The sequence below is a fragment of the Quercus suber genome, unplaced genomic scaffold (assembly GCF_002906115.3).
Source record: "Quercus suber isolate HL8 unplaced genomic scaffold, Cork oak 2.0 scaffold_929, whole genome shotgun sequence".
Classification (NCBI taxonomy): Eukaryota; Viridiplantae; Streptophyta; class Magnoliopsida; order Fagales; family Fagaceae; genus Quercus; species Quercus suber.
Window position 1 is genome coordinate 13113 of NW_027070352.1, and position 23971 is coordinate 37083.

The following is a 23971-nucleotide window of genomic DNA, read 5'->3' on the forward strand; positions in this document are numbered from 1 at the left end:
CACTATTTTTGGTCAAATCTCAGAAGAGATATTATGGGATTTTGCTGCGATCACACCTGGTCCCCTTTAAGTTTTTCTAATCAATCTCTTAAGCTTCACTATAAAAGGGAGCTACCATCAACTCAAGAAAGGGAACGAGATTTTTTCATAAAATTCTTCATCTATCATGTCATTTGCAATTCATAAGTCAAAACTTTAGTTCATAAATCAGCTTTTGATCTATAAATACTCATGTACACTTATCTATAAACATCTCATTCCATCTTCTCAAAAAATCTCAGCACCTTAAAATAGTCATAAACAGCCCCTTTATACACCATATATGAAAATGGGTAAACACCACTCCATGTCTCTTCCATACTTCCATATATTCACTCATACTTTCCATAAATCATTCCCACCACTTACTACACACATATATTCATCATTATGGGCATAATATGGCATATAGAGATCTTGTTTAAACATTTGCTGCACTAGATGGACACTCTTTCTTTCCCTTCATTCCATCCTAATTTTTCCTCTTTTACTTGTAATTATGAAGCTTTTAATCCTTGTTTATTGCTATTATAATGAAGGTTATAATGTCTTAGATACTATGGAAATTTTCCCTAATAATTGACTTAATAATAATGAGGAAAATATATGATTTGTATCATGTAAACACATTTATTAACTTATCAGACGTTACCGATGGGGGTTTGTCATATTCACTGTTGGATCATTTTCCTCTTGTCTACTTGTTATAATGGGCTCAATTTTACATTAACCGACTACGGAGGAAATGCATAATTTTTACTATGCAAATACATTTATTAATTTTCCAGACACTTATCACTAGACATTTCTCTTGTTTACCGTTGGACTATTATTTAAGTACTTATTGTGGTTTGTCATCCTTTGTGCTCGCTTATCTCTGCAAGAGGTATTTTTGGGCTTTATTATAATTTTTGTTGAATGCAACTTGTACCTTGAGCAAAATGGGTTTTTCACACTTCACTAATAACCTTTTGGTCATATTCTAAACCCAAAATCGAGTCTTGGTTTTGGTTTCCCAAATATCATATTTGTAACAAAAAAACTGCCCCCGACAAATATTTTCATGATAATCTTAATTAATATTTCCTTTAAATAAGAAAAATACTATGACTGCAACATTTTCACAGTACTTTCACAACAAATCATAAGCGACAGGTTGTTATTGGCTATTACGAGCAGACAAAAAAGTAGTTTAAATTGTGAATTCATATTAAAATTAATAACAATTTACTACCTATGATTTGTGTTGAGTTCTCTTCTAAAAACTTGAACCACGGCTTTTGTTTTCTATGCTCTATAAGCACTTATACTTATAAAGTGACCATTGCGCTAAATGTGCGTTGTGGTTAATTTGTGGTTAATTTTAAAAACTTAAGTTTTCTAGAAAAGAAAATCTTAAAATTGAAGTTCTAAATTTAAGTAAAAAATTCTATCTTTAATATAAATAATAATAATAATTAATAATTAAAAAAAAAAATTCCTGATCTTGATCCTAGGCGTAACATATTCCAGTTAAATGGTTGTTTTCATGTGGAGCGCACGTCAGCAGAGGAACAAAAGTAGACGACCAACTCGAACTATGGAAGTTCAAAACTCAAACTCAAACAACAACTGCAAACTATCTCCACGTCCTTAAACTCTGGGAACAAAAATTAAAAACCATTCAGATTCAGAGAAATTAATTAATTTATTTATGGTGATGAATCAGATCCATTGATTATGAATCTCTCGCTCTCTTCCTCCACTTCTTTATCGACCTCATCAACCACATCGTCTTCGTCTTCTTCTTCTTCGACGTCGTGGTTCTATGGCATTGTCAGAGGCCACTCCGGCTCCGCCAAGATGAGCAGCAACTCCTCCGCCGCCGCCGGCTTTGGTGACAGTGTTTCTCCGATTGTAAACAAGAATCACTGGCGAGGTGTGCTCTTCAAGTATGGTCCCAAGCCTATTCAGGTTCGTGTTCTTTAATTATTAAAAAAAAAAAAAACTCTGGGAATGAGAATTCGAATTCACTTTTTTTTTGGTTTTGGGTTAGGAGATTTTGATATTAATTGGGTTCTCGATTTGGTTTGAGTGCTCGTCATCAGTCTTAAATTTGGTTATTTTGGATTCTGGGTAGTAAAAATTAAGTAATTTTAGTCAATTTTCTGAAATGATTCAAGAATGAAATGAATTAGGAAATTTTCGATTTTGTAATTAATACAGTGCTTGGTTGGTGCAAATTTTATGTGTGTGTGTGTGTGTGTTTTTTTTTTTTTTTTGGCTGGGGGTCATGTGATTGTGAGTTGATTTGATGTTGAACCCAATATTTGGTGAGAGAGATAGAGATGTTAAGGTTTCTGCAATTAAATCACTTTAAAATAAAAATAAATGTTGAAAAATGTTTTCTTTGTTACTGAATTTTGATCGTGTGTTGGTTGAGAATAGTTTGTCCAGGTAGTAAATTATGGAAATTGATGTGAATGCTGGTGAAAAATTTTAATCATGGTAAACCGTAATATATCTGCGAAAACAAACAAACAGTGACTGGCTCATGTAATGACCCTCGCCCATATTATTTTCACATAAAATAGTATCACTAGAGGGGAGTGGGGTTTTGGTTTATGTTACACTAAAAACCCCCGTAGGGGTTTAGTGTACTACACTCAAAGCATCCAAGGGAGTTAAGTGTTATACAATTGACGGTTTACACATTAAACAATACCACATGGGGTTAAGTGTTACACTCAAAGCCTCAAGAGATGTTTTGTGTCTTATAGGGAAGCCAAAGTGGGGTTTTGTATATTTTTACCTAATTTTTGGGATCATGGAAAACCTAAACATGGTTCATTTGCATCAACTAGAACAAAAGGTCAATGGGAAGACGTGTCTTATGGCTCTCTAATTTTGCGATTTGCACAATATGAAAGGTATGTCATGTGTGCGTGTGCGTGAGCCTGCTTTTATGTCTGTTTTGTTGTTGCTGTTTGTGGCTCAATTGCCACATTTGTGCTCCCCCGGAGATATTAAACTTGTGTTTGTACATCTATTTTAAAACTTCATGATTTTGTGATTGTTTTCCTCATTGTGCAGGTTGCATTTAAAACAGGTGATTATAAACAACAAGTAATTTTTATTGGTGGATTAACTGATGGCTTTCTCGCCACAGAGTATGTTTTTACTTTGCTGTTTTTACATAATTACTTTGATTGAAGTGAAATGTTGCTGATTCGTAAAGAACTGATGTCTCAGTCTTTCTTTGTGGTGAAAATGAGATAATCTCTTTTTCAAGATGGTCATTGAGAGACGGTTTTTGATTAGTACTGAGAGGCAGTTCTTCAACTAATTAACAAAGACCGCAGCTCTTTTAAACTATTCTGAATATTCAAAGCTAAATTTGAAAACTTGAAATTCCTGATTCTTCTTTCAGATGATTTGCAGATACTTGGAACCTTTTGCAATTGCATTGGAGAAAGAGAAATGATCACTTGTTCAACTACTTTTGTCATCCTCATATAGTGGATATGGCACCTCCAACTTGAAACAGGTAACTTCTGTTATGCTTTTTAATGTTAATGATGCCTGATCAATCATATTTTTAACTGTTAGGTCTCACGTGTGTTATTTCCAATGTTTTGTCATGCCATAGGGAGTTAGAGCTATTCCTATGCACAGTTGGGTGGTTTGTTCTATTTGAATTGTAGACATTGCAAATCTGAATATCTAATATTTTTTTGAAAGTGCATTAAGAAGCTAGATGTGTTTTTTTGTTGATGTAAAAATTCAATTGGATTTTTTACACCATAAATATTGTAAAAATTCACCTCTCTAATTGTAAAATGTATAGTGCTTGTGTAAACCCTAAAGTGAGAAAGAGATGGTAATTTTCCTTTTTTACAGTTGCATTGACCTTGGACATGGATATTTTACATTGGAACTTACTATTCAGATTTTAGATTATTTAGATACTGAGCTCAGGTTTACTTTCATACTGTGTTGAGTCAGGTATTAATGTATGGAACTTGGTCTTGCCTTTTTTCTTTTGAAAGGGAGGGGGGATGGGGTTGGAGGGGGTTGGTTCTTTTGAAATTATTCATGCTACTCTGGTTTTATGACGCTGTTTCATCTACCTTGAAGGATGCAATGGAGCTTGATCAGCTGATCAGTCATTTAATCAACAAAGAAGATTCTGAAGGTGTGGTACTACTGGGGCATAGTACTGCTTGTCAGGTTAGTACCAGTTGCATTAATATCTAAAAACTGGATCCCAATTTCATTGGATCACTCACAAGACTGTCCTTGAATATCTAGAATATTGTGCATTATATGCGTACAAATGCTGCATGCTCCAGAGCAGTCCGTGCTGCCATTTGCAGGTACTCACCTATCAATACCCTGCTCTGCTCCTTGTAATGTAATAGATTCAAAGATCTATATATCCATTCCTAAAAGTAAATCGTTAGTTGTGCTTCTTGATGTTAGAATGAGTTTCTGCAGTGAATGGCATGGCTTTTAGCTGATAACAAAGGCTTTTTTGTGTGTCCTTGTTTAATTTTTGCATCTGAATCCTGGCTCAATCCACCTGGGTAGCAAATACTATTTAGTGGTACTAGTGCATCACTACTACTAGCGATATCAGCTGTATAAAAAATTTCTCAAAACAGGTATATTATATACTAGGAAGCACAGGTGCAGATTCGGGTCAACAACATGACAATTTTTGAAAAAGTAGGACGCGGGTGCGACAGAATACGTTTATTAATTTATTATTAAATATGTTTTTATTTATATTTTTTTATATATTGCTAAAATTTTTTTTTCATATAATAGTAAACATATATCAATTTAAGAGCAATATTAGATAATAAAGTAAATACATAATCATTACATGATGTTCATAAATTAGAATACAATATCAAATGTTTGAAACTAAATCTAAATAAAAGATAAATTTGAAATTAAATTTTTCTTGAAAAAAAATCTATAAGTATTTCGGCCCATATCGGGCTTAATTTCGGACCGTTTCGGACTGAATTGTACCCATATTGGGTCCTATTTCAAACCGTTTCAGACCAAATTGGGCCACATAAAAAAAAAAAAAAAAACAAAAAACAAAAACAAAAACAAAAAAATCGTTGGTGGACGCGCGTGGAGCCCCGTCCACTGCTGCACGGCATATCCACATGAATCCAACTCGGGTATGTAAGTGCATGGATTAGAAGAAGAAGGTGGTAGTGCTCGATAATGTGAAATCGACACCTTCATTGTCCCAAGTTTTTACATCTTCACGTCCAAATGCCTTGCAGCTTCAAGAGGCTTGATGTTAAAAAGCAACAATGCGAGAATCACCACCATCTTTACAATGTTTGACAGAGTGTTTACCCGAAACATGTTTTGCTTCATCAAGCTCTCTTTTTATGTTTCACAGTTTGAACGAGAATTGGTTTTTATAGGAACAAAAGCAACCCTCCGTATCTCAAAAGGCAACCAATGCTGATAGTTCGTCTTTTTCTTCCTTTTTTGCCACTGCTTTTTGTCCTAAGCCCCAAATTAAGAAGGTTGACGTGGATTCTCTCATCTTTATTAGAGATAAGTGTAAGCCCCAGAGTAAGGAAAAGATGTTCCTAAATAAACAAATATAGATTATGGAATACTCTTATCAGTCAAAAATCGATCTCCATGTTTCTCTCTTTTGTTGTTTTTCTAAATAAACAAATTGAGCTTTAGGGAATACTATTTTCACTTTTTAGTCTCCAATCTGCATGTACCACCTCCATGAATAACCATATAGGGTCCCTTGTCCCCTCTACTTGTTCCTAAGTAAACAAACAGAGCGAGCTTTGGGAATACTCTTATCAGCCTCCAAACTCCATGAATGTAACTATAGCGGAACCCTTGGCGGCTTGGCCGGTTGGCCCCTCTTGAAGTATCACAGAGTGGTCCCATAATAATCCTCTATATGATCATATTGGATATACTATATTATATAATAAAAGTTAGAATCTTTTTTTTTTGAGAAACATAAAAGTTAGAATCTAAAAACTACAATTACACGGAGTGTTTATAGTCTATGATATTTTTCGTTATATTTAGTCATTTAGTTATTGCCACCATGGTGTTCCCGATGGGGGCTATACAAAGGAAGCATGTTGAAATTGCACTATTACCTGCCTCGAACGCATTCACGTGAGCATTGATATTAGTCTCCCTAAAATAGGGTAAGAAAACAAAATAGAATGGAAAGCCCAAAAAACACCCCCACATTAGCTTCCCTATCCCATATTTGCTACAGTTGCTTCCTTGCACTGTTCATTTCCCATTTCATTACTTTATTATTTTTTGTATTTTTGGTAAATGTGATAAAGAAAAGTGGGTGCTTTGAAAAATGTGAGAAATATAAAGAAGAAATCCTCTCATACATTACTTTTTGCCTTAGACGTCCTACTCTAATCATGTTGATCAGTGGCTTGGAGAGATCAATTTGAACACAAAGGCGTGCATAATTTGCCCTTAAGCCCAATGCAGTATAGGAATCAATTCTCAAGACAGTTCCAATAGTTGAACCGATTTCTCTAAGGACCGAAGGCTCATAGAATTCTATAGGAAGCTTTGGAAATCTGATCCAAACAGCCCCTAAAGAAAAGGTAGCTTTAGAGGCTTTAAAATATGGCTCCCATGGTTTAATCGCAAGAAAATGCTCCCCTATAAACCAAGGACCTCCATGAAACACTTTGTCATAATCTGAATCCTCGCTAAACTTGATAAGGAAAAAAATCTTTTCCAAGATCAACACAATACATTTTTGCCATTGGTTTCCACAAGGTATTGATTTTGAAAGTGAGGTACCTATATCCAACGGTTTTTCCATACACTTTCACGATCAAGGCCTTAGTCCAGGAGGCTCTCATCCTAGACTTGGTGTCCTTAGAGAGTTTAACGTCCACCATTCCCTCAACAAGTTCATCAAGCTCTGTGTCTGATTCCACCTCACACTCTTCCACCCTATCAAAACGAAATGCTTGAGCATAAGCACCGGGAATGTCTCCCAGGAGACTATCCTTGTAACTGACCTGAGGGCGAAGAGGTTTAAAGAGTTTCTCTATGGAAATATCTTTTGGTTTCTTTACGCTCTTTTCAAGCTCTGCTTCTTCCTCACTCGAACTAAAGTTGTCTTGCTGAAACTCAGGCTTCATTCCTACGAAAGCTAAATCCACAGTGGGTTGTTTTTTGGGCATAGAAGGATGGGTTGATGCTTGCTTCTCAGCTCGGCATCACTCAACTCCTTGTGGAGGTGGATGCTAAAGTGGTTGTGGAACTAATGCTTTCCTCAAAATCCTCCAATAACTCCTTTTCTGCTCTACTCAATGATTGCAGGTACCTCGTTTGCCAATTCAACCAAGTCAGGATCAACCATATTTATCGGGAAGTGAAAAGATGCCCAGATCACCTTGCCAAAGGAGGCTGCACCCTGATAGGGAATTTTGTGGTTTTAGACTCTCCTAATTCGGATGAACTTTGTATCATTTTAGATTCTGATGCTTTTGGTTTGTACTTCTTAAGGCTTTCAACCAGTACTTCGCCTTTTATGGCTAGCTAGTTAATGCAGATCAACCATTTTAACCACAAAAAAAAAAAAAAGAAAAAAGAAAAAAAAAGTGTGAGAAATAATTTTAAAATAATATATATATATATATATATGATTTAAAATAGATGATTGATAAGCCTTAAAATGTACACTTGTTATATATTTATATGAGCATTATCTCTTTATTACTATACTTAATTTGTATAATTAAGCTATGATTTGCATTAGTTATCCCTATTATTTATCTTTACATAATTTCTTGAATAAGATATCATTTATTGTATGTAAGTTCAATAATTTTTTTTCTTATTTTTTAGATGAATTTATAATAGTTTCAAATAAAAATCATGTTTTAAAGTGAAAGAGTTTTTTCGAAAACTATTCTAAACGCATTATTAATCTAGGTTATCATGTGTTCTTGAATTGTCTCAGTTCAACCGAATCGTAAGTTTTTAATTGTTTAAGAACAATCAATTATGAAATATATATTTTCTTAGATCACAAAGAATTTCATATCGATATAGGAAAACACCCGAATGCCCTGGTATTTAAAATATTGATTTAAACCAGCCGTTATTTAATTGTTAACAATCACCAAGCAAAAAAAAAATTGCTTTTGTTATTCATCCAAATCGTTATTTGATTACATTGTCTTTGAATTTACCTTACTTCTTGTGGTTCAACCTTGGTACTCCGAAAATTATATTGCTATGATCTCCTGCACTTGGGAGTGACCAAGCAATTTTGGCGCCGTTATCGGGAGCTTCTGTGTATTCAGAGGAAATTTATTTTTAGAAGCAAATCATAACTAATAGAAATTCTTCTATTGGTAACTTCGTTTCATTTTTCCCTTTTTTATTTATTTGATTTATTTTTTCCCTTTTTTTTTTTTTTTTTTTTTTTTTTTTTNCAATACTTCCTGACTTTAGGGGACAAGAAAATGAAAATTCTTATGTCCATATTATAGCTTTTGAAGAGATAATTAGTAGTTTCTATGCACAAAATGTTATTGAGACTGCTAAGTTACGTTTCTTTCCTTTTTCTCTTAAGGATAAGGCAAGAAGTTGGCTTTACACCTAAAAACCTAGGTCTATAGGTAATTGGGGGGAGATGGCTCAAGAGTTTTTTAAGAAACATTTCCCTTCCCACAAAGTCCAACAAGTAAAAAGAATGATAACTAATTTTTCCCAAGGAGAAAATGAGACCTTATACCAAGCTTGGGAAAGGTACAAATATCTTTTCAATTTTTGCCCAACTCATAAGTATGAAGATTGGAGGTTGGTTAGCTATTTTTATGAAGGACTTATACATAGGGATTGACAGTTTTTTCAACTCTCATGCAGAGGGGACTTTTTACCCCCCCCCCCCCCCCCCACCCTCCAAAAAAAACCCAAAGATGCAATGGATTACCTCGATGAAATAGCAAAAAACTCTAACACATAGACTAGACCTACCCCTATGTACTCTACTAATAGGACTAGAACTAATGCTACCACTTCTAGCAGAAGTGTTTTTAAGTTGAGGGAAGATGATAACATGAGTGCCAAAATCAATAATTCATGTGGGTATCTCGAAAAGTAGTTAGCTAAAATAGAAAAAATAAAATTCTATCCAAAAATAGTGAGAAAAAATTTAGGGATTCTATTGCAATGCTATGCAGGTTCAGACTATCTGGACCTGTTTGGTTGTGTTGTTTTAACAATGGTTTTCATTATTTAAACAGCACAACACATATTTTCACAACACTTTTTTCACTCATACGTATTTTCATAACATTTAAACAACGTTACTAGAACAATATTACTAAACGGGCCCTTAATGTCTCTCATTGGCCCTAGTGCCATTGACCATTTCATTAACTATTTGTAGTTTGACTGATTACATACTTGAGGACAAAACGCATGCATCTAATAACACAGTAATTCTTTTCATAAATGAATAAATAAACAAGTTTTGTATTGCTGATATGTACACAATGCATTATCCTATATATATAAAGAGGTTAATGATGAAAGTTTCAAAAGAAGAAAAGTCCATGGGTTGAGAAGCACCCATTTTGGCCAAAGTATCAGCACTTAGATATGATTCACCTTTTATTTTTCTAATAAACTGAGAAAATTTTATTCAGAAAAACGAGATAGTTTACAAAAGATCTGGCATAATATCACAAACGCAACCTATAGGTACAGCAAGTATTATAATCAAGGCCAGCTCTTCTTTTTGACTGTTTACTTAGACAATTGTCTAAACCTCGAATGGAATAAAATTTTATACTTTAGTCATATGCTATAAAATTTACTTTCTGATACAAGATGAATGAGAATAAAAACAAATGTTGATATGAGTGGCCAATGAAGACTAGTGAGAAGATGACAACGAAGAAATAAGAAAACTCATCCAATACTTGATTTAGAGTAATGCATGCTTGAGGGAACATCATAGGGAATTTTGATCATTTTTATATTATTTATTTCATAACCTAAACCCAGCCTACATTACAGCCCATGAATAAGACCTCTTTAAAATCTTGCTAATTGTAGGCGCATCTTAAACTTTAATAATATTTTTCTCTTGAATTAAAAAGGAAAAATGCTTAAAATTGTCAAATCTTACAGGATGATATGTCTTAGGACAAAATTTCTCAAATTCTCAGATCCTCAAAGTGACTCAAAAGAACTTCCAAACTTGGAGCACTCTCCTTGTTTGCACCCAACAATGTGATTCATAAATATTATCACATTTCATTTCTTGATTGTCTTTGGAGACTTAATCTAACAATGTTCAAAAGGATTAAGCAAATTTGATTAAATTAGTTTAATGATCTTGATCCTTCCTAATCAAAGTGATTTGTTTGATTTTTAAACACTTTGATTTTCCAAAATGGTTGTTCAAAGGATCACCTCATCTCATAAAAAAATTAAAAAAAAAAAAAATCATTCTTTTTAAAAATCCATTTCTCTTAAACTACGTCTTGACCTGATCCTCTATGAGAGAGGTACGTAGACAGCCTTGCAGAGGCCCGGTCCTAATCACCTAAACAACCTTGGAGATTAAAGTTAAAACAATGTGACAAAATTGTTTAGGTGCATGTTAGGTTAAGCCCATTTGTTTGCATTAACTATGTTTAAACTTGGAGCATTGGCCTATTTATATTGTGTGCAAATATGTTCTTCTTGCATGGAAGTATGTTTTCATTTGAGGCATTAATCCATTTGTTTGCAAGCATGTCCAAACTAAGGACATTGGCAAAAAATGTTTTCACGATAATTGATTTCTAACAAGCTAGAGAAAGAAAGCCTTTTTGCAGGAACCAAGGATGATGGACCATGATCTTCTTTCATGTTCCCCAATGGTCATAACATCAAATAAATTCATCTTCAATCTAAGCATGAAATATGCCCCAAACGAGGGGCATTGGGTAAGTACTTCCAATTCATTACAATGAATAAATCCATTGCTAATTGAAATTATCTTTTTGTAGGAATTAAGCAAGGAGTTATCCAGCAATCCGCTTCAACTTCTAGCCAAAGTTATTCCCATTCAAAGGATATGTTTTTCAAAAAAAAAAAAATCATGAATAAATCTTCATCACTTTTACTCCATCTTCATCTTCATCTTCATCTTCATCTTCGTCACTTTTTGATAATGAACGAATCTTCAAATTTCAAAAAAAAAAAAAATAATAATAAAAAATAAAAAAGAGGATAAATTTTCAAAAAAAGAAGAAGATAGATGGTGAGACATCACTATGGATGGCAAGGAGCACGTTATTCATGGGATACTATCAAAACCATCTCCATGGTACAATGCACTCACTACAAAAATTGATGGCTAATGGGTTGACAATGTTTATGATGCAAATGGTGAAAGTCATAGATTCATTACCCCTTAATGCAATTGTTAGTGAGCAGACACAAGAGTTAGAGCACTTTTAAAGGAATATCAACAAAATTTCCAAGTTACTACACCACTTACCACCATCTCAGAGCCACGACCATCGAATCAACTTGAGCTCGGCACTAGGCCGTTAATGTGCGTCCAAACCGATGTCCCACATTCAAAAAAAGAGATTGAGAGGGCAATGAAAGAAATGCTTGCAATTAGAATCAGTTCAACCAAGTACCAGCCCCTTTCTTCTCTGGTGCTATTGTAAAGAAGAAAGATGGTTCATGAAGGTTTTGTGTGAACTACCGTGCTTTGAATCAAGTCACCATTAAAGATTGCTACCCAATTCCGGTCATTGATGAATTGCTAGACGAATTGCATAGAGCTTCTTACTTCACCAAGTTAGATTTAAAATCTGAGTACCACAAATCTAGGTACAACACTGAAGATGTGCAAAAGATGGCTTTTCGCACTCATGATGGTCATTACGAATTTTACGAATTTTTGGCAATGCTGTTTGGACTCACCAATGCACCCTCCATGTTTCAATCATTAATGAATGATATTTTTCGCTTTGCACTGTGAAGGTATGTCCTAGTAATTTTTGATGACATTTTGATCTTTAGTAAACATGGGCTGAACATATGGAACATCTCAAGATAGTCTTCACACTCTAATGACTAATCAGTTACATGTGAAATCGTTCCAAGTGTTTAATGGCAGCAACAAGAAGAATATTAGGCTATATATAGCCTTTGGGCGTCTCAGTAGATCCAGAAAAGATCAAGTGTATGCAAACTTGGCCCACACCAACCATAGTCACTGCATTACGTGGGTTCTTAGGCTTGACTGGGTATTACCAGAAATTTTTTCAGCATTATGGCTCCATTGCAGCACATTAACCCGTCTTCTCCAAAAAGCTAGGAAGCACGGGTGCGTTTCGGGACTCGGGTGCGAGTGCGGGTGCGGGTGCGGGACTCGCAATTTTTGAAAAAGGTGGGTGCGGGGTGCGGCAGGACTCGGCGATTAAAAATTATTAAAATATATTTATTTATATTTTTAATATATTGCTAAGCACACTTTTTCACATTATATAAACATATACCAAATTTAAGCAATAGTAAGATAAATAATTAAAACAGATGTTCATAAATTCAATACAACCACAAGATTAAAACTAAAACATAGTCTTGTACTCATTTCTTTTTCAAAAAAAAAAAAAGTTTGCATGCATGAACTATGTTTGGACCTGATACTCCCATTAAGAGGTACGTAGGCAATCTCCCTCAAGATTCGGTCCACATTTTGATCCATAACATGACCATCTACATTTTTATCTACATGCATCATACATTCACCACGATTAAATACTGATTGCAAAGTTAGGTGTCTCTTTCATACATTGACGTTCACTTTTCAAGCTCTGCCAATGAGGGGCATTCTATTGACACCCCATTTTGCAACTCGTATTTAACCTCACATGGAGGGTAAAAGGGTAATTTTGCATTGAAAATATGCATCTTGATTTTGGCCATTAGATCCTTAATCTCATTTCACCAAAATGATCTTGATGTTGTAATGATCAAATCAACTGGTCATAAGCTCTAATCAAACTACCAGATTGAAAGTTATCATCAAATCAAGTTTTAAAGGCTGAGATGCACTATCATAAATTGAGTCCGACTATATGTGATTATGAACAATTGATTTCAATTGGTTATAAGTATAATCAATTTGAGATCAATGACATGTCATAATTTAATTGGTTAGGACTACATTTTATGGTGAAGTTGCATACACCTAATTAATTAGATAGTTAAACATTAATTATTCAATGAGTAATTTGTACAATTATCTTTTAATTAGAGTAAATTTCAACCCAATTAAGTCTGAAATGGGAGTGATTGGAGTCATTTAATGTTAATTGGGAGCTAATTTGGGACATATTAATGTTAATTTGGTTGAAACCATTTTCTAACAAATGACCTCTGCTCACTATTTCATCGATATCTCTCAGAATATTTTGAATCTATGAATGAGGTTAATTTTCCCAGAAACTAGACATCCAAGGCTTCAATTTGAGCATAAGAACGTGACAATTCCGATCAGAATCGAGTTAGATATGATTTTTCGAAGTTGCCTCTACAGGCTGTTACAGGAGCTACAGGAAAACCGAATTTTGGCTTGCTCCTCACTCATACCAATCTTTCCATTTAATGTACCAGATTTTTTCCAAGGCTAAAATGAGGTTCATGATTCTTTTTCAACCCTCATTAAATGGCATTCCATTCATATTTCCTCCACCGCTACTATATAAACTCTCCTCCTCCTTCATTCCAGAACACAAAAAAAATAAATAAATAAAACCCTCTCCTCTCCTCTCTTGAGGTCTAGTGAAATTGAGTAGTCTTGTCATATCTTGGTCTTCATGAGACTCAAGGTATTGAGTAAGGCTCACTCTCCCTCTCCCAGTTCTTCTTTTTTCCTCCACCCTTAGGACCTCCACCAAGAATCTCCTCTTCCACCATATTGATCTTGCATGAAGGTATAATCTCTTTCCCTAACTTGTTTTTTGTGTTACCATGATGGGAATTTAAGATTAAAGTATGATAGTAATCATTTAAATTCCCTTGAATATATTTAAATGTTCTTAATTGTTCTTATATGTTCTTGGTTGTTCATCACATGTTTATGCATATCACTAGTTTTAATCTTAAATCTACATCAAAAATATGAAAAACAATTTTGTTTAATAATTCTTTCAAATCCTTAAATCTAGGTTATCACCATTCATACACATTCACTAGAATTTATTTTTCAATCCAAATGCAATGCTTATAAATTGAATTAGGGTTTATCACATGCACACACATTAAATTCAACATGTAAATTGATTGACATATTAGATGATATAATATGATTGTTGGCCACCATAGTCTAGAAGACTGGTTTCACCGGGCAAGGTGGGTGTCTAACACCTTCCCACCTTGTAACATAGCCTCCGAACTTAGATCAAGGGTTAGTAGATCAAATGCTTATCCTTGTAATTTTCAATTTCTAGATTGTAACTAGGAAACAAAGCCATGTACTTTGTCTTAGATTGTATCTAGGACCGAAGCCATGAAATTTCCTATGTTCAATGTAAATTCAATTTCAAATTAATAAAATTATGAATTTTTCAATTATGGTTTTCTTATTTTTCCAATAATTAAATAAGTGGCGATTCCATTGTAAAACCCTTAATCTAAAGGGGAAAATATAACTAGTCGAACCTCCATTTTGAGAGGCAATAATAGACTCCACCCATTCATGTGGGTTTGGCCCAACATCCATCAAAATGGGCCGAGGGCGTGGTCTCTCACAACCGATGCAACTCTATGGGATTTTCATTTCACTTCGAAGTTTGCTAACTTCAAACACCTGGCGGCATGGATGGTATCTCACTGAAAAAAACCCAAAAATGTTTGCCATGCTTGCTTGGTCGATTTGGAATCAACGCAACAAGGTGAGATGCCAAGAACCCAGTTGCTCACTCCACCTCTTAGCTCAGAATACCAAGGATCTTTTACAGGAGTTCAAATTGGTGCAACCTATTCCTCCACAACCAGTGGCAGTCCCACATGCTCGTTGGAAACCACCATTAGTGGATTTTGTCAAAGTAAATGTTGACGAAGCGGTTTTCGCCGATAAAGACAAGTCTATCGGAATCATGAAGGATAGGTAATGGCATCACAATGCTTGAAGCTTCATCAAGCATATAGTCCTGGTGTTATTGAAGCTTTAGCTGTTCACAGTGGGATCACACTAGCTTTGGACATTGGATTTCACAAAGTTGTAGTGGAAGGCGACTTAAAGGCTGTGATGATGGTATTGCGGAAGGCGATGGAGATTTTCACACAGGATGGTTTATTGTTTGAAGATATTCGCTTTAGCTCGACACTTTTTACTAAATTACACTACTCTCATACTAAGAGGGAGCGTAATACGGTTGCTTATAGTTTAGAAAAATGTGATTTACATGTATCTGACGTTGTTGTTTGGATGGAAGATGTTCCACTGAATGTTGTTTCTGTTTTACAGGCTAATTTAGCCCACATTCATTAATAAAAAATTCTTGGTTTTGTTTCTAAAAAAAAAGGGTTAAATCTTCAAAACTTATAATTTATCTAATAAAAAATTCGATGACACATACCTTTTGTTACATATTTTTTTTCTTTCCTAAAATGGGTGTTCATAAAAACTAATCAAACTGAAGATTGCACCTAGACTCATGTAAAATGATAAAGAAGAAAATATGAATGATTTTTTTTTATTTTTTATTTTTATTTTTATTGTGTATGGTTGAAGGTATTTGATGAGGAGTTTTAATTGTAGCATATGACATCATTCATTGCGAAAATTTAAATATTGCGACAAAGTTTTAGCAAAACTTAGTTGCTTATTATTGGAAAATAATGATATTCGTTGTCATTCTTAAAAGTTTTTAATGAGTGGATATTGCCTTTAGCAAATACATATCAAAATTCTTATACAAATGAGATTAACTTTGTATGACACATTTTGTACGTATATAGTTTCTTACTTCTTCAAATAAAAATTCTATCTTAATTTTCTTATACAAGAGGTAGCACGTGCCATCCACACTAGTATATATAAACTAGTTGCTAACCCATGCAATGCATGGGAAAGCATAAAGAATATCTACAAAATCTATATAACATTATAGTTATATTTGTTAGGTTCAAACACCCTCTTCTTGAATTATCAAATTATCAAAAAAATTAACCCTCTTCTTCACTTTTTACTCAAAACTTGTTTATTTAACTCATATTTAAACAATCGCAACAAAAAATTTTCTATTAATAGTAAAATTTGTGTATACACAAATTACAGTTTCAAGTAAAGTGTTCATAGCCATTCTCTATACCCCTAAGGAAGGAAACATCACAAACCCTTTACATATGTAGGTTAGATTTAAAACAAACTATATATATTCCAAGTGTGATAAGCCAACTCAACGGTAGAAAAATGTTCTTTATAAAATTAGATAGCAACATATTTTACAAAAGGGGGGCAATTTTTTGTGACTCTATCTTGCTGCTCATATTCTGCAGTATACAACAAAGTGATTTATTTATCTAGGAACAACGGGCAATAGCATTGGCTGTTCTTCAACACAATTCAATACAGACAAATGAGATAGAAAAGAAAAAAGTAACATACCAAATACAAAAAGTACCACTGTTCCAACCCTCCATAACTCCATAAACAGAACCCTTTCCTAGCCCAAAAATACAAAAAGTTCCCTCCTTTCCCACAAGCCTGAGAGGGCCGAGACCACCAACAACTCTTCTATAGCAGTCAGACCAACCTCTCAAAGAAACTCAAAGAAAGCATGACTAGAAACATATAAAGCTTCCTCCTTTTTCTTATTGAACCAAGAAACCCAGCAAAGGTAGCTCTTTTTCCCATTCACCCTGCACAACCAACAGCAAGAACATATACAACAAAGCAAGCAAGAAGGCATGGGAGCAAAAAATATAAAATAACTCTATCTCTACCTTTCAATAGCAACCATCATATAAGGATTGAAGAAAAAAGAAAAATGCAATCAAATTCAGATAATGAAATTGAAACGCTTCCTCCTTTTTTTTTTTCCTTTTTTGCATTCTTTTCTAGAAACGTGGTAGATTTTTAAGTGGGGTTTTTTCCTACAAGTCCCAACATCCTTAATTGTAGGGCCTTACTTTCGCTTAGTTTTTGGTTTTACATATATAGTATTAGATTAGATACTGATTTGAAATCATGTGAATAAATTGCCAGTTTTCCATCACTGTTTGGACAATATTCTCCCCCCTCCTTGCAATAGGATTTCAGAAAGAGCAATTAAGAATTTTGATTGAATGATTAAATTTATTAGTTTCTAACAATTTACGATTTTTAGATAAGTGGTAATTTATTTATAGTATCAAGGCAGATTGAATTAAGTATGAAATATCTTGAAATTTAAAGTCACACCATTGCTTGAAGAAAAAATGTGAAACAGCTCTTTTGTAATGAACTTATTTACTTCTTTGGATTACCAAAGCATGGTTGAAAAGATATAATATTCATGATGGCTTATATGGTCTCAAAAGATAAATAAATTCATGATGGCTTATACTGCCTAAAAAGTATATCTTGGTACATAGTCTCAAGAGATGAGATTAAAAGGCTTAATTATATTATAAATTTCAATACTAGAAGACTTGAAAAAATAACCTGAAAAAATTAGCAAGGAGGAGAATCTTTTCAAACTTAGAATTTAAAAGTTTAGGGAACTAGAAGTAGAAAGCTCTAGTATGGATTTAGGAACTAATTTATGTGGGAAAACAAATCATGCCATATGAAAACTATTTAGGAATTCTATTAAACTCTTGTTAGAAGCCAATGAAAAATCCAAAAAAGACTTCTAGTTTAAATTCTTTCAAACTCAGGTTTATTTGCCTCCATCTAAAACAACCTTTCTAACAAAGAATGCTTAAAATCACTAAAATGAGACAACATATGCTATATATTGATCACTATCTTAGGCATTAAGCTAATCAGTGCTTTCAATATAAAAAATTTAGCAGTCTCAATTTTCAAAAGAGAAAAAAAATACTTATCCCAATGAAGACAAACAAATACTAATCCCATATGTTGTTATATTTCAAACTTAACCCCACACCCTCAGCACAACCATACTCATGAAATTTATTCTACAATTAGACCTCCATTTCTCTTTTAATAGCATCCAATGATTCATTGTATATTAATAATTGATGAAAATTTTTAAATAATAATAATTTATATCAATACTTATAAGCTCCTTCAACAAAATCACCAAGCAAGTCCAATTGCTTCCACTAACAGTACTGAATAAAGCCTATAAAACTGTATAAAAACACATAAAAGAACTGAATAGAATTTATAAGCCAACAAATAACCCAAAAAAAAAAAAACTCTATCTCTACCTTTCAACAGCAACCATCATAAACGGATTGAAGAAAAAAAAATTAAAAGTAAACTACAATTGTAGGTAGTCAATTGAATGAATTAAACCCTTAAAAAAGGTGTGTACGCAACATTTATTCCTCCTCCTCCTCATTCATAAATGGATTTCTTTTATGCCCACGTCCAATTAATTACATGACCCAGCTAGTAGCAAGAATTATGTCTAATAGTACTGAATAGACAATCACTTTTATGTGAATGCATTAACACCACTCACAATTGTACATGAAATTTATATCAATACCTGTAAGCTACTTCAGCAAAACTTGACATTTATCAAAGTTTATCACCTACCACTATAAATTGATGCTAGAAGGTCACTCCTAAAAATAAATGATTTCTAAACATCATAACATAATGAAAATGATAATAAATGTAAGAGTCTATAGAATAACACATAGGAATGTAATGAAAACAATAGGGTGAACCGTGAATCAAATTTTAAAGTAAATTTACAGATGGTTTATCATATTTGTGGTTTTCTTATTAAGTCTTAGTGATACCCACTAAGAAGCTTCAAGGCAAAAAAAATTTTAAAAAATAAAATAAAATCCTTTTACAAACCTTTTCTTTTAATGATATATAGACAATAGGTCATACAATATCAATTAATTTGTGGTAAATTATGATGAAGTAAGCTTCAAGGCTCCAATATTTATAGTATTCCACATAGGAGATATTGCATATGCAGATGGATACATTGCAGATTGGGATCAATTCCTGCAACAGGTGGAGCCTATTACATCTACTATTCCATATATGGTTGCAAGGTTTGTGTAATTGATCACTAATTGTATGCCTTAGTTGATAAAATTGGTTAATGAATCTTTCAATTGATCATCTTGCAGTGGTAATCATGAACGTGATTGGCCGGATTCAGGTTCCTTCTATACTGGTACAGATTCAGGTGGGGAATGTGGTGTGATTGCTGAGACCTTATACATGCTCCTGCTAAGAAAAGAGCTAATAGCATCCACATCAGTCTGTGAAATTTTTTTTCCATTTTACAAGTCTAAAACTTACTTTTTCTATTTTACACACCTATTTTTACAAAACACCCACATCAGTTTGTCTATTATACACATTTATTCAAATAAAATATTCATTTCTTTAACCCAATGCTACAATGCTACAGTGCTACAGTGTCAGGCAAAGTCTTGCTACAGTACCGGGGAGAGAGAAAAAAACTATTAAAAAATGATATACACATGCTACGGTGCTTATGTAAATTTACACAGGTACTGTAGCTCGTGGATAATTTTAGAAGGTTTTGCAAGATTTTAAACAGACTGATGTGGGCTGTTTTTGAACAAAAATGTGTAAATTTGAGCATTTTTTCTATTATACACACTTATATACGGACTGATGTGAATGCTCTAAGTTCTGGTAAATTGAATTTATATGTTGTTTACATTTGCACACCCTCGTTATTGTTTGAATATAGAGAGTCATAAAAAATTTGAAGGTGTTTTTATTTTTAGATGAAGGTAAAATTAGAGGAGTTGCCAAACCTTTCCAACAATCAGTTTGGTCCATCTCTCTTACATTGATTTGTTTGTTGTGGAGTATATCCTTCATTCTAAGTTTTGTGGCCATAATTGTCATTTATATATATGTATTCAACGGATTATGGCATGTTTCACTTCTGTATAGCTGACACTGAGCATGATTGGAGAGAGGGTTCAGAACAATATAAATTCATTAAGAAGTGCCTTGCATCAGTTGATAGGTGAAAACAACCTTGGTTGATCTTTGCTGCTCATCGTCCCCTTTGGTATTCCTCTAACGATTGGTTTGGCCAAGAGGGCTCATTTTCAGAGCCCATGGGAAGGGATGATATGCAGAAGCTTTGGCAGAAGTACAGGGTAGATACTGCATTTTATGGCCATGTCCATGATTATGAAAGGACATGCCCCATATACCAGGTATGGATAGAGTCTCTATGCAACTCATGACAAACCATCATTGAATGCTGCATTCTACATTGCTGAGTAGATGCAGTAACTGCTACCTGGAGGTGCTTAATCATAGGCTATTTGTATGTCTTTTTAGAGTTAATTTTAAGGGTATTGGCATAGTGTGAACACTTAGGACAAGGTAGCCATTAAAAAAATACATAATTGAAGGTTTTGGATAATATTTGGACATTTTGGAAACCATTAGAAAGGTTGAATATAAACTCTTAGGCTTTCTAGATAATGTCAGAGGCTCAACTACACTACTTAATGCAAACTCCTATTGGCATGCAATAAAGGGTAACACAATCACGTACAAAAATAATAATAATAGCAAAGTAATGTAAATCTAGAACCAATAACCAAAAATTAAAGAAAGAATCTTCCACCTCTAGAGGAAGAAGCCTAAGTTTGAAAACACACTAAAGTGTTCGACTTCTACCACAATAAGATATAAAGCAGAAAAACCATAGCCCCTAAAGCTAATACAATTAATTTTTTTTTTGGAAAACCTTTTTTAAGTTTGGCAAACTAAAGGCCAATCATTTAGCCATAGCAACCCAAAACACCAAAAGTAAATAATAACAGGGTAGGTAGGTTTTCAAGTGAAAGAGAATCATAATTCTTACTCAGGTTCGGATTTTGCTTTTTAGAGAAGCTTGGCTTAAGTTGCAGATTCTTTGAATTTGATGGTGGCAAGGAAACTATATATGTACATAAAAACATTACACATACAAAACAAAGAAAGATTTGGCAGCATTACACACACAAAACAAAGTTCTAAAAGATTAAGGTTTAGGATTTTGGTTTCAAAAGAGTAAACCGTCAAAAAAAAAAAAAAAAAAAACCCTTTTCATATCAAACTTCATTTCAAGATTAGCCAAGTTTTCTTATCTATGTGAATTGTGGACCATTGCATTAATCAACCAAATTTCGGTTCACAATTTGCAAAATTTAGGCGACAATTCATCAAAGATCATTGAATCAACGAAGAGTCATAACACAGTGATAGATTTAATAGTAATAAACAATTAGGGCGAAAGATTTACAGAGAAAACAGCAAAGATCGTAACGTACCTTAGCGGAGCGACCACGAACGACCTAGGGAAGCCATTGATGTCCTTTGTGTGCTCCACGTACACCAAAGATGGCAAACTATCATGAAAAGGGAAGGCAGTGCATCGGGAGGTAGAGCATCGTGAAAGGGAAAGCCTTTAAGTATCGGGTTTTTTTGTTGGTTTTATTTTTTGAGTGTTGGTTTATTACGTTTTTTTTTTTTTTTTTTTGGTTTGTTTTTTTTTAAATATTGTATTGACGTGAAAAATTGAGAAAGTTTCAGAAGTTTCTGTTATATATATATATATATATAGATAAATAAATAATACAAGCATGAAACGATGAGTATTACAACAATATTTTATGTAACTGTATTGAGCACCAAAGGCAATAAATATGGTTTGATGTACTTTAGTAAATTATATATATATATATATATATGTGTGTCTATTAATTAATAAGGATCCGGTTAATTTATGAATTTAGGACATGAATTAATCATTAATTTTAAAAAATCTTTTATAAGAAATTAATAAAGCTGTCAAAACTTCTAGCGGTCCCTGGAATCTACCAAAAACTTGTGTGGCAAAATCTGACGGACACCTTTTCCTAGAAGTAGAAATGGGAGATTGCTCCATCTAACCCTCTCTAGAAAAGAGCCTAGGATTACATAATTCTATAAAATTTAGTCACAACTTGCTATGTGATGAATTGTGAATGGTAGAAGTATGGACTAAAGTTGTCAAAATCGGGATCTTACGTGGATCGTTGAAGATAGGTAGGATTATAGATCATAGAATCGGATCGTGAATCATAAGATCCTACATATTTTTAGATTTAAAGCAAAAAACACATTGATAATGGTTTTGTATGTTGAATAATCACATAAATTATAAATTCATCCATAAGAAACTTAGATTTGCCTTATCATGTCATATATCGCTGAGTCTATACTAACGAAACAAATATATTTAAGTTTTGACTCAATGTATTTCAATAAATGTTTAATATTTAGCGAACAAATACCAAAATATTTATCAAAACATATGGAAAATATTTTCCAAGTTCTAAGTTCCAAGTTTGAAATCCAAAATAAATTAGCAAATGGAAACTAGCTAACTATAATATGAAATCCAAAAGTAAGATGAATATTAAGGTGAAGTGAACATTTAATTATTCTCATTCTAAAGTTCTTCTAACCACCGTCCTAAATTCCTAATCATCATCATCCATTTCATCATCTATGTAAATATTATATATTTGTATACTAGAGCTGCAAAAGACATCAAGATACAATTTCATACTCAACTATTCAAGTTATACTGCTCAGCAACAATAAGAGAGCCTGCTCAAAAAAATTAATCAATCAATATAGAAATACAAGCATAACTGATAAAATTATATATATAAAAATATTTTAGTAATATTAGAACACAAATTAATATATTGATCAAATAAATTTAACAACAACTTAAAAGGTAGCAAAGTCTATCAAATTCTTCATTTAGAATTGATGAAGCATGCCTTCATTTTGATTAGAAGTGAACTAGCAATTAGAAAACATTTTCTTAGGTTAACATAATTTTATAAAATAAAACCCTTAAAGCTTTATCAAAACAAAAAATTTATCCCATAAAAAAAATTAAATCAAAAAAAAAATCAAAAGCATCTAGTACAAAAATAGCTAAATACTAGGATATTCAATCAAATTGGGATGAAATTAGCAACAAGTTCTGGATTGCATCTTGTCATATAATTACTTGAACCCTAAGCTTGCTCACGCTTTCTTGGACGTTTGCATTATATTTGCTTCTAGATTTGTAGAGATGCTTCTCAAGTAATTTGTCCTTTTCTTCTCTTTTATAACTAGCACGTTTAATGTGTTTGATAACAACATCCTTCGCTGAAAATGAATAGGAATCACATTATTCTTAGATGCACTTTAGACACTCTAAATTTAGGATCATTTGTCAAGAGTTTGATAACTGAGAATCAGGATTTGAAATTTGAAATTCCAATTTGATATTTCGAGTATTATAATGATGTTAATGTGGTACTTTTGTTAGTATCACTTTAATGAAAGGGTCACATTGATATCATTGTAATTCTTAAGGGAACAAATTGCAATTTTTTAAATTAAAAATTTGGATAAACAAAAAAGAAAAAACGAAAAATTGAAATTCAGAAAGCTAATATAGAAGTGACTTCAAACTTGATTGTTTAAAATGTATTTTAGCTTTTTATTTTTATCTAGAAAGCATGGACGCGGCTGGGAGGGTGCCGCACCCGAGTCCCCGAGTCCGACGCGGCCTGACGCAGGACGCGGCGACTCGCAGTTGTCTGATTTTTTTTTTCTCGGATTCGCGCCGACGAGGCTCGATTGGACAGAATCGTTCGACGCAGAATCGGCTTCGATTCGGCCAGAATCGTAAATATC

The 23971-nt window shown here is 33.3% G+C and overlaps 1 pseudogene; it reads left to right on the forward strand.

Moving 5' to 3' along the window:
- The first annotated feature begins 1578 nt into the window (after positions 1–1578).
- Positions 1579–4595, forward strand: LOC112005070 (fusarinine C esterase sidJ-like; annotated as a pseudogene).
- The last annotated feature ends 19376 nt before the right edge of the window (positions 4596–23971 follow it).